Consider the following 6,000-nt stretch of genomic DNA (forward strand, 5'->3'; position numbering starts at 1 on the left):
CATGAGTGTTCCACCCATATGACTTAATACCTCCAAAGGCCCTACTCCAAATATTATGGCATTGAACATTAGATTTCAATCCACATGTATGTGTTTCAGTCCACAACTCATGTGCTATGGGGTACATGTGAGTCTTTGGTGTTTTCAATACTCACATTTAGTCATTTAGTCATTTCATAAATTGCAGGTATGCAACTGATGTAACTGGGCCCTCCAACCACACATAAATCCTATATCATTAATGATTACTCATTTATTTCTCTAAGATACCAGATATAGCCTAAAATTCTGAGCATAGAATACTTCAGAAAATCATATCTGTTAATCAAATATGGAACGTGACATGAAACTCATTTGCTTTCCCTGAACATGGTGAAAATCACTGAAAATAATTTTTCCAAATTACATATTGCCATTATTTAGCAACAGGTTTTTGCTGTTCTTGTTATTTAATACTTTTGAGAATACAAGCCCTTCCGTCTCCCAAGGTTGTTGTGAAGAATAAATTAAATAAGGTTTGAGAAAAAATGCTTTGAAAACATTTTGAAGTATTGTACAAAACTATTTCTTGTCTTCATTTTTATCTAGAGCTTCATAGGAAATGGGGATATAATTAAGTCAAATTTAAATAACCTAAGCAAATACTGTATCCAATGTTTTTGGGATACCATCAATTTACTTGAAAGTACATATTCTAAAATTTGATTCCACCTGATATGGCAGAGGTTCTGAGAGCCATCTGGGTGCTTGATGTGATGTGAACATTCCTTTCAGACTGTTCCTTTTGCATATTTGCATTTATGTGATTGACCATGTGTGCACTAAATAAACAAATCCTTTTGCAAGTATGTTCCTTGATTGGTGTGTGCATGCTCAAAAGGAAATGGTACTTAGTAAATAGGCGTCTTAGCTTTTGCAAGGAAGCTACAGGAAGGAATCAAGGAGAAAAATCTCTGCTTTGAAGAGATAAAGAAAGCCTATAATCAGAGTTATCCAGGCAAAGGCATTACCTGTGGGAGGCTGCTCTACTTTGTACTCACGTAGCACCTTTCATCCAGAAAGCTCTATCACATACTATTTATTAAGCCCCTTCATGTACATGGACCCCATTGATCCTCTCAGCAGGGTTATAAAAGCATATTTTGGACCCCACTATGTGAATATGAAAACCAACGCTCTTGGAAGTGAAGTGCCTCATCAAAACAAACAAAGGTAAATTAATGAAAAAGTAAGAATATAAGGAAAATTATGCCTGTGATTCTCTCCCTTTAGTGTGATCCTTTTTTTTTTTTTAGTTATTTATTTCCATTAAAACGCAAATACTTCCAGCCATAGCAAAAGAGATTCTCTATGGATAAGGGACATCTTTTATTAAAACAATTTGTTACCTAAAACAACTCTTCCCCTTCCAAGCAGCACATCAAATAAATACCTAAAATTTTCAATAGGGGAGAGGGGCATTCACCAGGCCCTTTCTGATGCATTTATTTATTTATCAAAACATGGAGGCAAATCAAGGATAAATGTCCACAACACACACTCTTGCCAGCTTTGCAAATAGCAATTCGCTCTTCTCACATAATATGCTTAAAAACTCAGTGGGTGTATGAAATCCAAACACAAACAGAGCAGACACTGTTGATGCTTTATGTCAAACCTTTCCCACCTCAGAACTCTGCTTCTGCTGTTTCCCCAAACATTTCTGACACCTTCAATCAAAATGATATAGTTATTCTTCTTTCACAGCAAACAAGATCTATAACAGTACACCGCCTTTTTTTTTTTTTTTAAGAAAGAGACAAAAACCTGTCTTCCTTCCTCATGGAAACTGCTGAAAGCGGATACATATGGTGCCGTTCAGTAATTCTTATCTCTCCTGGTCAAAGGCTAAAGGTCTCAGAGCTGTGAGCTGAGTGATAATAAACTTTTGAGGAGGAAAGGGAATTCAAAATTAGGGGTATATCATCTCAACACTGTTGGTTTGAGAAAAAATTCACATTTCCCCTATACTTAGACTCCCATGGTGATCAATAACCCAAATGATAAATCTCTGAGCTAATTGTCTGTTCCTTGCACTTTAAAAACAAGGCATATTACAGCTTCTCATAAACATTTAATAAATCATTCTTTTTCTTCTTCCTACATACATGATTTATAAAGTAAACAACAAAAAGGCACATTTATAAAACAGGCCACAAAGCCTGTTGATCCACACCAAACCATTTTTCTTTTTATACCATTTCCAATTCTCCTGAAATGTGTTTTGGCAGGATTTATAAAGTTTTCATAAATAATATATATGCAAAATAAAATTAAACATCAAAAACAACAACAAATAACTCTAAAGTAATATTGCTACTTATATCCTAGGTGGTATTTTATGTCTCTATTATATAAACATACCACAAAACATACACAATTACATACAGAAACAACTTATATCCCAGAGAGCTGCCACCACCAAGTCAAAAATAATATTAAAATGAATAATTAATCTCTCCCTCTTTCTCTCACTCTACCTCTTTCTCTCTCTCCTCTCTCTCTCCCTTTCTCTCTCTCTGTCTCTATCTCTCTCTGTCTTTCTGTCTTTCTTTCTCTCTCTCTCTCTCTCTCTCTCTCTCTCTCACACACACACACACACACACACACACAGACACACACAAACCACTGGGAAAAACACAACTTTGGAAAAAAATCAATAAATACATCATTGGAACAAAAATCTACTTATTGAAAGTGCTTTTCAAATTAAGCTAATGTCTTTCTACAGTAAGAGGGCATGCTTGGCTTTAAGAATAATGCTGTTAGAAATAAATAAAACCAGAAAGTATATTTTGGATTAGATGATCCACCTGAATGAACAAATTTCAGAATAAGACTAGCAAGAAGTACTTTGTGCTCAAATTTCAAAACAACTTCATATATAAAAATTGAAAGGACAGCAGACATAGAAAATGTAAACAAAAAACCCTCCCCACTCTATTTCTGGCAATCCCTGTGGGTGGCTTGATTTCTCCACTTAGATTTTTCCACTCCTACTTGGTTTTACCTAGGTGTGACTCAGCACCCTACTCTTACAACCTTAGCAACATGGAAACTTTAAGGTTTTAAAAGATCAAAAGATCAAAATTGTCTGCTCCAGCAAAAATATTTTGTTGTACACTGTCACAGTCTTTTGTCTTAGAAATGGGTACATGAGCCAGAATTAAGAACAGTAAAAAATCTACAATCTCTTGCCCACGTCTTCCTCAGAGCCTCCTTGGAGGGGATTGGCTCCAGTTTCCTTCCCCATCCCAAGTAGAGCTCCCAGTGGCCAAAGACCTCCGGAATCTAGCCACAGACATGCTCAAGTCCCCTCTCTACACGTTCAGATGAGCCTCACACATGAAGAAACCGGCAGAGAACCCAGGTGTGTGGGACCCGGGGCTGAGACCTCTAAGCCTGCTGGGATCAGGATTGGGCCTCCTCCACCCAGATTTCCCATTTCACAGTAGCTAGGCAGTCACACCCAGGGATTTCCCCCAGAGCCATGTAATCCTGTCAATGGCCAGCATCCAGAGACCTAAAAGCAAACTCCCGGAAGAGAGCAACACAGAGAATCTCTTGCCCACGAGCCTGGCTGTCTTCCCCTGGGCCTCCTTGGAGGGGATGGGCTCCAGCTTGGACGAATGGAGACATTACTGAGACCACTCGAGAAATTTGACGATCAATGGGATGATGATGATGATAATGAAAAAAATCTATATTGTTATCCTGTAAGTAGCCAAGATAATTAGAATTGTTGAGTACACACAGGGGAAAGTTATGGAATTATTACTTACATAGCAAATGAAAGTTGTATGATAGATAAACCAAAATCTCAAAAACCCTCTAGGATTACATAAGAAATGTCTGCATAATACATAACGCCAAACTCAAGAGTCAGAGAGATAGTACAGAGAATAGAGTACTCCTCTTTCTTGCGAGAAGCCAATCAGCATTCCTAGGCACCACATTGGGTACCTACCCTTTAGCCACACCAAAATGCAGAGCCAAGAAAAATCCCTGAGCATCAATGGAATGGCCCAAATTTTTTTTTAAAGTTAATTAAAAATTTAAAATTTCAAACTCATTCAAACCCTCTATATATGTAGAATTTATCTCCACAGAAGTTATTACCTGCATTCACATTTGTTTCTTTCCAATCAATACTAGAATTTGAAAATATGGTATGTACTCAATATTTTTAATTAGTAAATACTTAAAGCACATGAATGTGACCAGGAATATTACTGTAAAATACAAATGTAGGACACACAGTTACATTGAATGCATGAATAAAAATTAAGCTTCTTGAATAAGAATTTCTTTATTGCCTCTGTTTTTACTCCTGAGTAAGCCAAATAAGAATCAGTACTAAAGTTTTAAAAGCAACAGGTGTACAACCTCTATGATAGTACTTGGAGCAAGTAGACTATGAAATGATTTGATTCCCCAAAATTAGGATCCATAGAAAGGAATTAGTTGTTGTTTCTCTGAAATGAAGGCATAGATGAAAACATACTAGAGGGGCCAGAGAGATAGTACAATGGGTAAGGGTTCACTTGCTTTATACATGGCTTCTGACCTGGGTTTGATAGCCACCAACCCATATGGTCCCCCAAGCACAACCAGGAGTGATCTTTGAGCACAGGGCTAGGAGTAAGCCCTAATCACCACTAGGTATGCATTCCCTCCAAGGAGGAGTGGAAGGGGGGGGGAAAGGAGGGAGAGGGAAAAAGGAGGAGAGGGGAAGGGAGGAGAATGAGGGGAAGAGGGTAGAGGGAAGGGAAGGGAGGGGGAAGAGTAAGGAAGGGAAGGATAAAAGAGGAGCAGAAGAGAGGAAGTTAGCAGAGAGGAGGGCAGGTGAGTAGAGGAGAGGAGAGGAGAGGAGAACTAAAGATAAGAGAGATGACCAATGTAGGAAGCCTACTTTATTAGTCCTTGTCCCTTTTACTTACTTCACTTTACATGAGATCCTCCAGTTCAATCCGAGTTGCCCAAAGTTGCATACTTTCATTCTGATCCTTAAGACGTTTGTACTAATGACTTGGGTAGCATCATTTCCAGTCTTTGCCTGGCTCTCTCCTTCTGATTCAGGTTAAAAATTTGGAAGGTCACCCCGTTAGAAAGGTCCTTCTTGACTACATCAATTAAATCAGCCTCACTTTTAGCTTATGGTCATTTTTATTTCCTTCACACACTCATCCATGTTTGAATTTTTGATTTAGAAAGCATCTGCACGATGTCCATGTCCTCTTACTGAATATAAACTGTTAAAGCAAGGTAGAATTGTGGTAGTGTCATACTGCCTAGAACAGTGCCTGGCCCCCAGACAACCTAGTTAATATAGTGGAGTGAATGATGGCCAAATGTTGTTCCAAGGCCTTTAAGTAAAATCTTCCATTTCACTCCTCATAGGATTTAGATCATCTCTATTTTACAGATAACATAACCTAAACACAAAGCGAGTAAATGGTAAAGTGTAATTTAAATGATCACATTTGCCGATACAGTCTGTATTATTTAATGCACTGCTAGATGTTGAATAAATATTTGTCTAAAGAGGAGATGCATATAAAACACTAGGGGAACAAAACATTCAAAGAAATGTGGAAAAAATAAGGGAAAAAACAGGTAAATAAAGAATGCCATTTTCAGAGTCTCCCACATCAACAAATGAACTTTAGAAGGTCAGAATTGGGTTTCAGAATTCACACCCCAATGGGATCCATAGGAAAAGTTGTTGTAGCTACATCCTGCAAAATGCCTCAGGATACAATGGTTGTGAAAAATGCTATAAAAATGTAAACTTGTTCTTCACACATTTGCTTAGTGCTATTGTCTCTGTTTGTCAAGTCTCAGCCCACACAAGACCAAAAGGCTTTACATAACCATAAGCTTAGAGAAGTATAAATTTGATTTGTCAGAGAAAAATAGGGAGATTTTCAAAATGAAAACCAAAATTCTTAGATACAAGCT

The sequence above is a fragment of the Sorex araneus genome, chromosome 1, assembly GCF_027595985.1.
Source record: "Sorex araneus isolate mSorAra2 chromosome 1, mSorAra2.pri, whole genome shotgun sequence".
NCBI classification, from domain to species: domain Eukaryota; kingdom Metazoa; phylum Chordata; class Mammalia; order Eulipotyphla; family Soricidae; genus Sorex; species Sorex araneus.